At 43.5% G+C, this 16,789-nt stretch overlaps 2 pseudogenes; both read right to left on the reverse strand.

Moving 5' to 3' along the window:
* Positions 1 to 8,938: 8,938 nt before the first annotated feature.
* LOC143603302 (receptor-like protein kinase FERONIA pseudogene) lies at positions 8,939 to 11,825 on the reverse strand (annotated as a pseudogene).
* A 1,382-nt stretch (positions 11,826 to 13,207) lies between these two features.
* Positions 13,208 to 15,870, reverse strand: LOC143603310 (receptor-like protein kinase FERONIA pseudogene; annotated as a pseudogene).
* Between the last annotated feature and the right edge of the window lie 919 nt (positions 15,871 to 16,789).

Consider the following 16,789-nt stretch of genomic DNA (forward strand, 5'->3'; position numbering starts at 1 on the left):
CCTCGCCCAGGCAAAAACCCTTATGCGTGATTTTAGTGATTGTAAAGTCATACATGTCAAGCGCAGCGAAAACAAATCTGCGGATGCGTTAAGCAAGCTTGCATCACTAGCCTTCACCCACCTGGGAAAGGACATCCGCATTGAACTCCTCGAAGCGCCATCAGTCCCGCACAAGGAAATTTGTGTCATCCAAACCAGTACAGAAACGTGGATGACACCAATAATAAATTACCTTGCAGCAGGAATACTACCAGAGTCAAAAACACAGGCAAGAAAACTACGCTGTAAAGCACTGAATTATCAACTCGTCAATGACATCCTTTACAGACGTAACTTTCTTGGCCCACTCTTGAGATGCGTGGACAACCAAGATGCCAACTACCTCCTAAGGGAAGTACACGAAGGCATCTGTGGGGTACACGCAGGTCCCCGCGCTGTTGTAGCCAAGCTAAACAACGCGGGATACTTTTGGCCAGGGATGCATACGGATGCACTGGCATACATCAGAAAATGCAGGTCTTGCCAGCTTTACGCACCTAACACGCATCGCCCGAAAAACGAACTGGTTCCAGTCACTTCTTCGTGGCCATTTCAGAAGTGGGCCATCGATGTGACAGGCCAATTTCCTACAGCAGCAGGAAATGTTCAGTTCCTAGTGGTAGCCATCGACTACTTCACCAAGTGGATAGAAGCAAAACCTTTAGCCCAAACAACCGCAAAGCATATCAAAAAATTTATTTGGGAATTTATAATTTGTCGTTTTGGACTTCCACAGAATTTGGTGAGCGATAACGGCACCAACTTTGCTGACAAAAAGCTACAACAATGGCTAAAAGAACTTCAAATCACCCACACCTTTACCTCAGTGGCACACCCGCAAGGAAATGGTGAGGTGGAAAGAGCAAATAAAAGCATCGTCGAAGGCATAAAGAAAAGACTCTTGAAACACAGATCCGGCTGGGTGGACGAGCTTCCGCACGTCCTTTGGGCAAACAGAACGTTGAAGAAGGCCAGTACGGGAGAAACCCCGTTCAGCCTCACTTATGGCACTGAAGCCATGGTCCCGGTCGAAATTGGTCTACCCTCACCAAGGGTCTTGAGTCAGCCAGAAGACAATGATGCGGAAAGACGGTTGGATCTTATGCTAACTGAGGAACGCAGAGACTTAGCCGCAGTGCGTGAAGAGAACTACAAACGACAAATGCAAAAGTACTACAACACGCGGGTAAAACTCTGCAACTTCAAGGAAGGAGACTACATACTGCGTAACAACGAGGCTTCGAACCAAGAACGCCCAGGAAAGTTGGCCCCGATCTGGGAAGGGCCATACGTTATCAAACAGGTTCTGGGAAAGGGCGCATACCGGCTCGAAAGGCTCGATGGCACTCCCATCCCAAGAACATGGAATGGAGCTCAATTACGCAAATGTTATATGTAGATCAATTCCAAAACTTGTAAAGAAAAGGCCAAGAGCCACTTCTAATGGAAATGATTCTCCTTTCATAATGTGTTTACCTTTATCCTTATGAACTCCCCACTGGTGCCGGTATTTACCGCATAAATGAGGAGAAGTAAGTCATTGCGTGTGGAAGGCGGCAAAACCCGCATAAACACAACGTAAAAAATAAGGGAAACCTACACGCAGGTATGATGTAAGTAAAGTTTAGCCATCTTTGTAAGTGCAAGTGACGGTCTTATCCGCACAATCACAAATAAGGAAGCAAAACTTCAAACTATCATCTACCACGTTCAAAGGTTATCCTAAAAAAAAAAAAAAAAATACTTAGAAATAAGGATAAGGAAAACCTACACGCAGGTCAGGTATGGGTAAAGTTTAGCCATCCTACCAAGTGCAAGTGACGGTTCAACCCGCACAATCACGAAAGAGGAAGCAAAACTTTAACCCACTATCAACCGCGTTCAAAGGTTAACTTATCCTAAATACTTAGAAATTTCGAGGAAAAATGAGGAAAACCTACACGCAGGTCAGATGACGGTTAAAATTTAGCCATCCTACCAAGTGCAAGTGACGGTTCTACCCGCACAATCACGAAGGAGGAAGCGAAACTTTAACCCATCATCAACCACGTTCAACAGGTTAACTTATTCTAAAAAACTTGGAAAATTGCTAACTTAAACTAAGTCATGAGCTTATAAAGCAAGGAATCCAAAGGAAATAACAATCTTATCCGCAAAAAGATTTATATTTCAATGATATATTACAAGAATGGCCGGGTTACTACCCGCCTGAAAGAGTAAATCTATACAAGTCTATCTTAGCAATGGAAAGGGGTCTTCAGGATCAAGCTTCAGGGCCGCTTCCACTTGGACCCGCTCCGTCAGAAGAACGGGGTGGTTCGAGGAACGCTTTGAGGACAGCTAACCCATCATCATCAGCAGCTACTTCGTCCACCTTTTCCACCACTGGATGCGGGAAGGCGGCGTATTGGTTCAATGCTTGGTCATAAATGGCTTCGGTATCCACATCGAACAAAGGGAAGTTGGAAGGCGGGACGCCTTTCTCAACAAACCCTAGACCAAGCAGGAAGCCGGCCTTTTCCCCATCCTCATGAGAAGCGTTGAGGGCTGCGGTCATAGCATCATCGTAAGAGGTCTCTGAAAAGACCCGACGCACAACCTACAAAGAAAAAATACAAGTATTAAAACCTTTTCTTACAAAAGAAAAGCGAGAAGATAAAGCTAAACATACCTGAGGCAACGCTTCTCGAAGAAGCCATTGGAGGGCAGCTTGAGCTTCGTTATGGGCGCGTTCGGCTTCGCTCTTGTTAAGGTTGGCAAGTAAAACTTACTTTGCGGCAGCCTCTTCGACGCCCTTAAGCTTCCGCTCGGTGTGGTCAAGCACCCCCCTCTGGTCCAGGATTTCCTGGAGTTTCTTGGCATCTTCCATTGCCAAGGCATCATGAGCGCGTTGGAGAGCCTCTAATTTGGCCTTGAGCTCCTCATTCTCCACACGCAAAGGCTCAGCAACGGCTTCAGCCTTGGCAGCCCTCTCGGTTGCGTTTCGCGCAGTCTCCCTGGCCAGCCGAAGCTGTTCATTCACAGCTTGGGCAGCCTTGGAGCGGGCCTCGAGTCGCGCCTGAACTTCAACCTCGAGGGCCTTGAAGGCCTTCCCCTTGTCGGCGGCAGCTGCCGCCAGCTGTTGGTTCTCCTCCCGAAGAGCACGCGCCTCAGATACGTCCTTGGCACGAGCTGCTTTCAACTTGTCGTTTTCACGACAAAGCAGCTCGACGCGCGGCTGCATCCGGGCTTGGAGAACCCGAAGCTCATTGGTTAGCCTACCCTCCTGGTAGCTAGCCATGGCTTCCCCCAACGCACCATGAGGAGCAGCGTGGCGAGCCCAGTCCACGCACTCCACAGGGGTACGAAGGGTTGTTCCTCGGCGTATGTTCCATCGCGGAACATACACTTCATTGGAATCCGACACTGCAAAAGAAACAAAGGCAGTAAGGAAAAGATAAAAAACATAAGGGAAAAAGAAAGGAACCCTACGCACCTGTAGGGTCAATGACAGGGCGATAGCCGCCAAACCCATCACCTGAACCTAAAGGAAATCCATCCAACAGGTCAGGCAGACGGGAAGGGGGCAAAGATCGGCGGGAAGCCCTGCGCGTACCTGATGGTCCGGCCGTAGGTGCCGGTGGCGCGGGCATGGTGGCAGCCGCCTTGGTCGCCGTTGTGGTCGCCGCCGCCTCAGCAGCAGCAGTAACCGCCGGCTCCGTGAAGGATGCTGTAAAAATCGCACTCACGGCCGGCGGTGACGTCATCTCGGCCGGAACAGTTGGCTCAAAGGAACGAGCAACTGGACCAGCGGATGCAGACGCAGGCGCCTGGGTCGACGCCTCAGGAAGGCTGACCGAGCCTACCGTCATTGGCGGGGAGGTACTCCCCTGCGCTTCACCCCGGAATGCGTCAACATCCACGCCTGCACAAAGAGTGTTAAATTTAAGAAGTAATAAATCTGCAAAGATATTATGATTGTACTTACGGGTTTTCTTGACCCTGAACGTACGGACGGGCGGGGAGGAACCCGATGGAGCCGGCCTCTTGGTACCGGTCACCGTCGTCTTCGTTGGTTCTCCGGAGGTAACGGTCGTAGCCTCCGGAACAGTGGTCTTCTTACCACCGGGCTGCCCCGCCACCTCTTCACTATCTGACTCCGAGTCAGATAGAACCACCGGACCAGCCGTGGAGGCCTTCTCCTTCCCTTTCCCGCCGGCAGCAGCTTTCTTCTTCCGCACCAATGGAGGAGCATCTGAGGATTCCTCAGAAGAAGACAGGTCAAGAATTCCAACAGCGGGTACAACATTAAGGGGTTGAGGAAGGAATATCGCCTTACCTGGCCGCCGTTGGCTCAGGATCTCGTGGCCCAGCGGATAGACCTCCACAAACCGATCCGCTGTTTGCTCCAGGATGGGCAACTCGCCCTCGTCCAAAGCACGAGTACCCATCCGCGCGGGACCGTCGGCTTCCCGCGGAAACAGAAGCGACTCCAAATCATTTCCCTCTGAAAGAAAAGAAACAGTTAGAAGACAAACTTGTATCAAAAAAGAAAAACAAGACATACCATAGGGAATAGAGTTCAAACCGTATTCGAGGAGGATGGGAACCAGAGATGCATCTTTCCACACCCGGCTCATCCCTAACATGACCATCCCGGACTCCGCAAACCGGTAAACCGGAGATTGGATCCGGGATATCTTCGAAAACCATTCCGCCTCCTGGTAGTTGGGGGCGTGAAGGCTCGGTATCGCTTGGCCATTTTTAAACTTCATGGCAAGGGGGATGGCGCGGGCAGAAATGTAGAAGAATTCCTGCTTCCACGCGCGAAGACTGCGCTCGGTGTCGCAAATCTTCAGACCCTTAATACGGGTCGTCAGGGTGTACCACCCTTGGATGCACCTCCAGGTATAGAAGGTCATCAGGCGGTCCACATGGGGCTCGATGCCCAAAATCCGGCACACCCACTCAAAATGGCGAATCTTGGCGATCGCCATGGGGTGCAGCTCGGTCAAATGGACACCGTGCCTCTCAAGGACACGGTAAACAAATTTTGTCAATGGGAATCTAAGATTCCCATAGACAAAAAATGCAGCATAAACCCCGATCTTGCCACTGGGGGCATCGTACACGGTCTGGTGGGATTCAGGAAACTCAGGCTCGAGATGATCGAGCATGAACTTCCTGACAACATACCGGTACTGATCGCCGGGCAGAGCACACTGGCACTCACCAGCAGTACCCCTGTCGTCAGCTATAGCTTCAGCATCACGAGAGGACATTATTGCAGAAAGAAGAGTGATTTCGGGAAAATGCTTGCCTGAAAAAGGGGAGTATTTGCCGGAAATCACTAAGAAGAAGAAGAAGAGTGAAAAGTGTGAATTGCAAATAACCCTCTCCCCCTTTATATAGTAATCGCAATTAATGCGGTGAATTTAATGCGGAGGAGAGAGAAATCAAAGGTGCAATGAAACTATGACACGTGGCAAAAAGCAAGCTGGCAACAGCTGTTGAAAGGACGTGTGCCAGTAATTTCGCGGCCACGCGCCCGAAAAATCATGCCCACGCGCCTGAAAAAGCGACTGGAATGACCATGTTCTGTCACGTCACCATAACTTCCTGCACGTCCTGACACAGTCAGAAGAAACCGTCACACGACGTTTCAGATGTTTGGACTGTTCTTATCCTCACCAACCTTTCGAATTTCAAAATTCAAAATTCAAAAAGATTCAAAGGTAAGCGGGAAAATACCCCTTACCTTGGCAACCAAGTAACCATAAGACGGATGCGGGTACAGTGTTAAGGCAAAACCTTCCACATACCTAGCACCCGCAGGGAATTGAAGCCAAGAATACCCCGGCAACAAAGTAACTATAAGACGGGTGCGGATACAGTGTTAAGGCAAAACCCTTCACGTACCTAGCACCCGCAGGGAATTGACGCCAGGAGTACCTTGAAAGTAAAGTAACCGTAAGACGAGCGCGGGTACAGTGTTAAGGCAAAACCCTTCACATACCTAGCGCCCGGCAGGGAATTGAAACCAGGAAGGATCTTCTGGGCAATGCTTGTGGAAACGGAAATAACATCCCCGCATAGCGGGAACGTCGAGAAATACATTGTTTGAGGCTCCAGGATGGAATTGGTGGTTTAAACATAATTGATCACTATGTTCAAAACCACTAAAACCTCAAGGAGAATCCACACAAGTGAGACTCAACGCTCCTGACTTGCGAGAAGGTTACATACCTACCCGCATCATACCCAAAGATCAAGCAAAAAAATCGGGAATTTTTGCAAGTGACATTAGGAAACCCGCGGGAAGAATCCCCACGGAGAACCTTAAAAACTAGAAACCCTTTTCAAAACCCCTTGCTTAAAGTCCAAAAGTTCACCTCACTTTATTAAACATTCAGGAGAAGAACATTGGACTGGGGGGACTTGAAGAGGTAGGTCCCAGCAGAGACCAGTTGGTCCCGCAAGACTCACCTTGAACAGGGACGTCTGCGCAAAGGCCATCTGCTCCCGCAGGACCCACCATGCTCATAGGATCTTACGCGCAGTACACAAGCTGAACACGCAGGGAAAGCCTCCCAATGGTGAAGTACCCCGCCTGTTCCCGCAGTTGCGGATACAAGCCATCAGGGAAGGCTACCCGCAGACAGCAGGGCTACACGCACAAGACACTAGCTACTTCAGTAGTCACATGAAGGAATGAGCAAGGCGGGAACAATCCCGCCTAAATGAGCCAGTCTGATTCTGAAAGATCTTTTGTACCATACCTACCAAGGTATGGATAGGACAGACGATCTGACCAGAACAGCCCATGAGCCAATCACAGGGTGACAGCTCATCGACAACAGGGCGAGGAGGAGCACCCTCTAGTACTGTTTGTCACTATTAGCCGCTGCCTACTCACCAACCCTTACTGAGGAGCATGCGCGGCCTATAGTTGGTGGAATAGTGTTACTGTTGGCCGTAACCTATTCACCAACCAGCATGGCCTGCGTACAATCCACAGTAAGTGGGACGTGCATAATCTACAGTTGGTGGAATAGTGCAGCCGACTTTGTTACTGTTGGCCGTAACCTACCCATCAACCAGTATGGCCTGTGCATAGTCCACTGTTGGTTGAACAGGAATACTATTTAGCCGGCTGTACCTTCTTGGAAACCTACCTTCGGCTATAAATACTCCAATATCTTGGAATGGTAAGATCATCTACTATCCAGTTATCTAGCAATCTCTTAATATACACTTATATTCAGAGCAACCTAGTCTGATTCTCACGCCGGAGGATGGTCACAAGGAGGAACTCCCCCCTTCTCAGTGACGAGCTTACGGTGTTTGTTTTGCAGGTCTCCTGAAGAACAGCCTTCTCAGTTAGACCTCATCCGTGGGAAACATTACTTAACCCCCAGATTATCTATAATCTGTACCGGGTCACCTAGTGTTTCTTCACTACCCTTCCAATTTCCATTCCACCCATTGCTTACTTATGTCCTTTTTGGTCATTTAAATCACTAAATTAAACCAAACACTTTTTAAACAACAACTTATTGTCTTATGTTAATTCAAACACTTTTTTAGAAACTTGTTATTCAAAAGCCATAAGACCTTTTCAACTTATCACAAAAATATATTTTTACCTTACCCTCACATCAAACTCGATGTAAAGTTCAAAGATATGTTTGCTAAGGCAAGAGAGGTGGCTACCCATTCCACATAAATCCCATAATACAATGTTATTTAAATTAATATAGAAAACACTCCATTCACCTCTTGCCCTTTCTATCATAAAAACGGTTTAAAATACATGTACCATAATAATCACTTCACCTATACTAAACTATACATGATTTCATCATCTTTCCCAAGTTTTTACACAGATTCAAGTTATTGGTTATGAAGATAAACCTCAACTTCTGACTTCGGCAAATTGTTCATTCTCTCAGAGGTACCTGTTTTCACACATTTTCTTATTCAATCATATAGTAATTATTAATTATGCATTGTTATTATATATGTTCCTAAGTTGTTAATGACTATCCATTTACTGTTTGTATTGGATGATTTTTAGGGTGTAGTGTGTGTATGCACGCCAGGTGTTCGATGTTTTGTCTCACTTGTATTTGTTTTTACTGATTATCCCAATGTCAAATTGATACCCTTTTCAGTATCATTTGTTCTTGTAGAGTGTCTCTTCTTATGAATTTTTGCTCAAATGATAGTTTTCATATACCGAATATGGTGATCTAGGTTACTTTTAGTCTATCAGATAAGCAAGCAGGCTGTAAGTTTAAACATTTAGCTAAAGTGCCAATTCCTTTCAAAAGCATCATAGTTCTTGTCAACCTTGTTCTGCATATTTCACTTGTAATAAGTATACCGTGCCCCGAGTATTGTTAATGAAATACAGAATGGCCAATAATTTATTTCCTGATATCTAAGCAACACGTTTTTTTAAAGTCTTTTGTCAATTATTCAATATATGTGGCCGTCTTAGTCGCTTAAATTCAAACCCTGTCTTTATCATTTCAATTTCTGGAATGTGAGCCCATCAAGTTTGACACCATTTATTGAATGATTAAGTTGTTTCGGGGGGACAATTCGGTCTTGTTTTTTTTTAAAGTAAACTCCAAATTTGTGAGGACAACCTTAAACAGAATCTTATTGTTTATTTTTTGAATCACTCTTTAAAAGATTACTCAACTACTTATTTTTCACATCATTTTTCTTACACTAAACTCATAATAATGTCAATCGATCTTGGCTTTTTAATTGCTACATAATTAAATTCTGACATGTAACATGTCATTAAGGCCTCTAGAAGCATGCTCAAAGGGTTGTTACATAATTCTTAGAAATCAATTTGTACATGAAAGGAGTGATACAATCACACCACTATTTTCATCAAATGACAAAATTTGAACCAAAATTTGTGACCTTCACCAGAAAAGTTATATCAGCCTCCTGTTGGCTGTGATATCTCCGTCAAAGTGCCGGTAGATGACGTGCCATGTCTTATTGCCACTCCAGTTGAACCCAATAACTCGTATTCCTCGATTGTGATTGGCGTTGATCGCATGCTGAGTAGGAGCTGTCGACTTTCTAATTCTACCTCGCCAACCATGTCACCCATTTTCTCAGCATCTTCATGCAGTTGCAATGCAAACTCTAGTCCCCAAACCACATCATCCATAGACGGGCGTGCAATTCCTTCCTTATTCAAGCAACGATATGCCACCTCACCAAACTTAGCTAAACACTTCGGGGTAATCTCACCAATTAGGTTGTGATCGATTATCTCATTTAGGGTTCCATTCCGATAACAAGATTTCCCCAATTCTGCAAGATTCACTTGTTCATCAGGTAACGCTAGATTGATAACAGGTCTTGCACACAGCACTTCAAGCAAAACAACTCCAAACGAGTACACATCAGACTTGTCAGTGATTTGTTTCCTCCGATAATATTCAGGATCCACATACCCGATGGTACCCTTCACCATTGTGCTAACATGGCCTTCCGTTTGGTCTTTAGGGCCTAGCTTTGACAATCCAAAATCGGACAACTTAGCAACCCAATTTTCATCCAGTAAGATATTTGTGGACTTGACATCCCGATGAATTATTGCACGGTTTGCACCCATGTGAAGATACTGCAACCCTTTGGCTGCACCTATGCAAATATGAAGACGTCTTTTCCATGACAAAGGAGGGTTGTTTTTCTTATATAGATGCTCTCGTAGTGTTCCGTTTGACATGTATTCATACACCAGTATCATCTCGCCCTCATCATCACAGTATCCAATCAAGGACACTAGTTGTACATGGCGTAGTTTTGATAGAAAACCTATTTCTGTTCTGAATTCACGAAAACCTTGTTTGGATGATGAGTTGAGTCGTTTGATTGCAACAACGGTTCTAGCATTGTCAATGTACCCTTTGTACACTGTACCAAACCCTCCTCTTCCTATAACACATCCATCATCAAATTCACAAGTAGCAACTTTCAATTCCATAAGTGAAAAACGACGACATCGATCTAACGGCAATGATGGATCACAAGTCTCAGTAGATTTGTCTGGCTTGCCAAAGTGTTTGACACGTGTTCTCTGGAACATTACAAGAACTAAAACAGTCAACAAGACTAACCCTCCACCAACACCACCAATTACGGGAGCATAAGACATGGTTTTCTTTGTGTTCTGTATTGTGGGAGTTGCAGGCCTTGGCTGTGGGTATTCACTACTAACATTCGGGTTTGGGCTAGCAAGACTACCGTCCATGCTCAACTTAAAGACTTCCAAACCATTTAAATAAGCATCACGATATAGTTCAGAACGGTGATTAGGATGCATCCCGAGCCACAAATCCTGCTTGCCACTGCTGCCATCGGGGTCGTGAATAAACACAACATAATCCTTGAATACAGGATACCCACTACCTCGTGTTAAGTAGAATAGATCAATTTCATCATCAGCGGTTTGATTATTAATGAAGATTTTAAAAATCACCTGACTACTTTTATTATACTGTGGTATAATGTTGCAAAAGTGGAGCCTGAGATGGTAAAAAAACCCAGAATCTACTGGAAGTATCCAGGTCAGATTGTACTTGTCAGACTGCTTGCCCATACTCCTTTGGGTCCGATAAACTAGCTCAGGTGCAGTATAATTTGGCGTGTATATGGTATACGTAATCTGCTCTAGCCGATCATATACAGGTGTCAACCCAATTGCTGCTGAGTATATATATCGATTATCTTGTTCCCATGATCGGTACATACCAGTATCTTCTGTATTTGATATATGCCCCCCACCCATGTTTAACCTGTATATATTTTCAAGAGCCGTGTCGTTATTGATAACAGGTGCTGTAGTTATCCCAACTGGTTTCAGGTTCTTAGAGTTGAAGTAGAGAGTTTCCGGCATTGAAACGATTTCAATACCGTTGATGAAGGCATATGAGCTGGGTGAAGGTGTAAAGGTAACGTTAAGGATTTGTGTATCTTTTACATATATGATAAATTCTTTGACAAAGTTAGGAACCCGGACTCCTCCATTGGATTGGGTGGTTGCCAGAAAGGATGCGGTTAGGAAAGCACTGAAGTTGGTTAAGAGGGAGTAGCCATTGGATGATACCGAGAAATAAGATTGGTTTGGGTTGAGGCCAGAATAGGTGGCGGGATAGAAATATAGGCGGAGGAATTTAGGCCCTTCAGAGACTGGAAATGTGTAGGTGAATGAAGACGTGTTAAATATTCGGGCGGTGTAGTAAGGTGTTTGGGGGACCGAAGGGTCTCGTTGAAGCGGGGTGGAAGAAAATGAGTTGGTGATTATGTTGGAGGGTATAAAGGTGGGACTTTCGTCGCTGTCCCATATCTGGTTAGAATTCGTGGTGGTGGTGGAGGAACCACAGTCAACGAGGTAGTAGTCGGTGGCGTTGTATGGTTGGGTGGCGGCGACTGTGGTGGTGATGGTAGAGGAGAAGAGGAGCAAAGAAAAGAGCGGTAAAGTGAAGGAAAGCATAATGCTAGTTACTTTCTTGTTGGTTGGTGTGGCAATATAAATAGGAATTTATTTATTTATTTATTTTTATAAAGTATATATCATAATGATAGTTAGTAGTTACGGTTGAAACTTACAAGTGAAAGGATTGGGTGGTTGACTTGAAAAGTCTGCTTAAGTCTTGCTACTGGCCAATAGGAGTAATCTAGTGATTAATATAATAATAATGTCTTGTGCAATAGCCAATAGGAGTTGTCATTTAAATTCACATAATGTAAAACACATGTGTCATTAGAACTACCTGCAAAAGTGCGAAGTTGCTTTTGTAGATTTTTTTTGATGAATTTATTATTTTTTAATTAAAAAAATATATTTTAATTTAGTTTGAAGTGGACTAATAACTGATTTTTAGACAATAAAAGTAGTTTATAGTTTATACACTAGTTTATGTTTTTTGACACTAAGTGACGTGCACACGATGGCTATGAGCAGATTCACTTAATTTTAATGATTTAGCAACTTCTACCGTATTTGAACTTGTCAATGCTATTTTGGATCCTTTAGGTTGCTGTTGGTACTATTTAGCTGCGTTGTTTTCAGTGTGCTGGGATTTTTTTCTTTAATAATTAGGATGAATTCGGATTAACCCAAATTAAACCAAATTCAAATAAGTTGAATTCTAATTTGAATTCATTTTTAAAAAAATTCAAACTTGAGTAACTGGAAAACCGACCCAAACATCCATACTTTATATTACTTTCATGATATTTTTTTTTAATAATGTTAAATATATTGCATATGTGAGGAAACATAGTTATGGCATACCAAGTTTGACCTGTTGACTGCTTTTTTATTTTTTTTATTATTGTGAATGGATGTCCCTTTAAGTTTTAAGAAAAAGGAAAAATAAAACCTCTCCTCTCTCTACCGTACACTGCCTACTTTTCAAAGTTCAAACCCCAGTTTTGTCTTTTTATGTTTCTGGTAAAGAACTAATGTTATGAGATTTGACGAGAATGAATCTAGGATTATTGGATTGGACATTTAGGCTTTAAAATAGGATGAATTGGGCTTGTTTTGTTGACATCAAATAATATTAAACATAGTATTTTACCCTAAAGCAAGTTTCTTTGTATTTTCGTCTTTGTTGTATATTTTCATATGTTAGCAAAAGAAAGAATAGATATAGAAGAGGAATTGTTCTCAACTTTCGCAATTCACCTTCAACATTTTGTTAAGTACAACATCTATCAAATAACATTCAAACATTGTTTAGTTAGTTGTTGGTTACAGTTACGCCCCTTTAAGCTCTGCTTATTGACAATTGACACCTAAGAATCATTCTATTTATTTAACCCATAACATTCACTGTTAGTTTATTTGTAAATCCTGTCCCATTTTCTAGGTTAGAATTTTGTACTCTCAAACGGTAAGCAACCGAAAAAATCTCTCACTTGAGAACAATTAGTGGTAATCCGAGCAGATAAAATGCTAATTACTACAAAAACATAACCAGGGTTTGGTGTTAGTTTAGGCCTTAGGGACATAACACAAATGATTTCACTTGTATGAAAGTTTACTTGTTACATGGCCACTATTATACATTTATACATAAATAACTGGAGGAAAGGAGTCACGCAAATTACATTTAACTTTATCACTATTCTACTAATGCAATCATCAAAATCAAAATTATAGAGATAAACACTTGACTGATAATTAAAAAACTAAAAGGAAATCCCATATCCCAACTGTCAAATCATCTTCCAGTTGGTTTCAGAATCTCGGAGAAAACTGTATCAGACTTGAACCCTTCATTGCTGCTACTAATCGATGACATGGCATTTCTTACCGTGCTTGATCTTGATAACACATCATCGTCTGTTGTTGTCTCTTGCAACACAAACGGAGGTTCTTGATTTTCAAACATGGCTTCACCAACCGTGTTCTCAGAGGCTTCTTGTAGCTCCAATGCAAACTCTAGCCCCCAAACCACTTCATCCATGGCTGGCCTTTCACTTCCTTGCTCTTTCAAACAACTAAACGCCACATCTCCAAACTGCCTTAAACAATCAAATGCAATCACACTTAGTTTTGGATCAATTATTTTGTTTAGGGTCCCCGCCCGATAACAAGACTTCCCCCACTCTGTCAGACTCACTTGTTCGTCTGACAACCCTTGAATGATAACAGGCCGTGCACACAACACTTCAAGCAGAACAACTCCAAATGAGTACACATCAGATTTCTCCGTGAGTTGTTGGTTTCGGTAATATTCTGGATCCACATACCCGACACTACCCTTTACCACCGTGCTAACATGATTTTGTGCTTCGTCTCTAGGGCCTAGCTTTGACAAACCAAAATCAGCCACCTTAGCAACCCAGTTTTCATCCAGTAAGATATTTGTGGACTTGACATCTCGATGAATTATTGCACGTTTTGCACACGTGTGGAGATACTGTAACCCTTTGGCTGCACATCTGGAGACGTCTTTTCCATGGCAGAGGAGGCTTGTTTGTTTTGTAAAGATGTTCCCTTAGAGTCCCATGAGGCATGTAATCATAGACCAATATCATCTCTCCCTCATCTTCACAATATCCAATCAGGGACACTAATTGGACATGGCGTAGGTTAGACAACATCCCTATTTCCGTGTGGAATTCTTTAAAACCTTGATTGGATGATTTATTGAGCCGTTTGATTGCAACAACGGTTGCAGCACTGCCGATGTACCCTTTGTACACTTTACCAAACCCTCCGTTACCTATGACAAAATCTTCGTTAAACTCATTAGTAGCTGTTCTCATGTCTGTAAGTGAAAAACGGCGGCATCTATCTGACGGCAGTGTTGAATGTGAAGGCTTTGATTCTCTATATGCTCGGTCGTATACTGACTTGTCCTCGGCCGCACCATAGCGTTTGACTCGCCTTCGTTGATGTAAAACGAGAACTATAAAAGAGAACAAGACTAACACTGCTCCAATACCTCCAGTTATCATGGCATATTGAGGTTTTTTCTTGTTCCTTTTTCCAGTAGTTGTCTGCCCTGTTGGTAGGGTTATTGAACTAAGTTCCGGGTTTGGGCTAGCAAGACTATTGTCTGTGCTCAACTTGAAGGCTTCCAAACCGTTCAAATAAGCATCTTTGTATAGCTCAGCATAGGGACTAGGATGCATCGCGACCCATAAATCTTGCTTGCCTCTACTGCCATCGTCGTCATTGACTAACACAACGTAGTCCTTGAATACAGGATACCCGCTATCACGAGTTAAGTCTAACAAATCAATTTCACTGTCAGCAGTTTGATTATTAATGAAGATTTTGAAAATCACCTGACTTCTTTTATTGTATTGTGGTATAATGTTGCAAAAATGGAGCCTCAGATAGTATAAAAACCCAGAATCTATGGGAAGTATCCAAGTCAGATTGTATGTCATAGACATATTTCCCATACTCCTTTGGGTTCGATAAACTAGCTCAGGTGCAGTATAATTTGGTGTCTCGCTGGTATATATAATCGGCTTCAGTGCATCATAAATAGGCGTCAATCCATATGCTGCTCCGTATATGTGGCTATCATCTGGATCCCATGACCGGTACATACCGGTATCTTGAGTAGCAGATATATATCCACCACCCACGTTTAACCTGTAAATATTCTCAAGCGCCTGGTCATTAGTAACATCAGGTGCTGTAGTCATACCAACAGGTTTCAGGTTCTTAGAGTTGTAGTAGAGATCTTTCGGCATTGAAACGATTTGAATACCGTTGATGAAGGCATATGAGTTGGGTTCGGGTGTAAAGGTAACATTTAGGATTGGTGTATCTTTTACATAGATGATGAATTCTTTGACAAAGTTGGGAACACGGACTCCTGCATCGGATCCGGTGGTTGCCAGATGCAAGGCAGTTAGGAAAGCACTGAAGTTGGTTAAGAGAGAGTAGTCATTGGATGTGACTGAGAAGAAAGATTGGCCTGGTTTGAGCTCTGAGTAGGTGGCAGGATAGAAATATAGGCGGAGGAATTTGGGGCCTTGGGAGACTGGAAATTTGTAGGTGAACGAAGAAGCGTTAAAAATTCTAGCAGAAGTATAAGGTGGATTTTGGGAAATCGAAGAATCTGTGTAGTTAGGGGTGGATGAAAACGAAGTAGTATTGATGTTGGAAGGCATGTATATGGAATTCTGATCACCATCCCATACCGGGTCAGAAGTGGTGGTGGAGGAGGATGAACTACAGTCGAGAAAGAAGCGGTCGGTAGCGTTATATGGTTTTGCAATGGTGGTGGTGGCAGCGAAGAGTAGAACCACAGAAAAGAAGGCGAATCTGAAGGTGAACATGGTGATTGAAGTTGTATGATTGCTTGAATAATCATACTACGTAGTGGGTTAAGAAACCATAGGAGCTTGTCTGCTCGCTTAATTCTAGAGTAGACTTGGAAATTAAGTCTTCTCCAAGAAATTTAGAATAATTCCACATTTACTACGTAGTGGGATAGTAGTATTAATGACGAAAACAAAATCCATTTGAATGAGTCAGTCAATAAGGGTTGCATGGCTGTGGAGTGAACTGACCCTACCACTTACATAACAAAACTACACTATATAGATGGCATTAAAGGTTCTTTCAAAGGCGCGTTAACCGGCGTTGAGCGCGTTAACCTACGCCGCACGAGTTAACCGACGTTGAATGTGTTAATCGTTGTCGAATGTTTAATCAATAATGTACGTCTGATGCGTTAACCTGCATTGGACGTCAGACACATTAACCGGCGTCAAACGCGTTATCAGCACTGGATGCATTAAAATACGTCAACCTATGCCGGACATGTAAACGGGCACCGGGCGCGTTAAGTGTTACCTGATTCATAATCAGCTCCAAACACGTTAAAAACGGAATTCCTATTCCAATTCATTTGCTAACAAAACACATAGAAAATGGAATTGAAATCCAATTCCATCGATTTTGCAAACTAAACACGCCCTTAGGGTGATGAAAGTGGTTTTGGGAAGGGGTGGTTCAGGATGGATTTCTAATCGGCACCGAAGAGGACGGGATGGTGTTTCCGCACATCTTTCACCATCCTTCCCACTCCAACCCCTCGGTACTAGTTTGTTCTTTCATGGATTCAGGGTGGCTATCCCCGATCAGGATGATTTTTCATTAGGTATTGAAGGGGCCTGGGTGATGTTCCCCACTACACTTAACGCGCTTAGTTGACACTTGACAGTCTTGACACTAAAGTCCCCGACAAAAGTA

The sequence above is a fragment of the Bidens hawaiensis genome, unplaced genomic scaffold (assembly GCF_021521415.1).
Source record: "Bidens hawaiensis isolate Kalapana, Puna unplaced genomic scaffold, B.hawaiensis_p1.1 tig00061210_1, whole genome shotgun sequence".
In the NCBI taxonomy this organism is placed as follows: Eukaryota; Viridiplantae; Streptophyta; class Magnoliopsida; order Asterales; family Asteraceae; genus Bidens; species Bidens hawaiensis.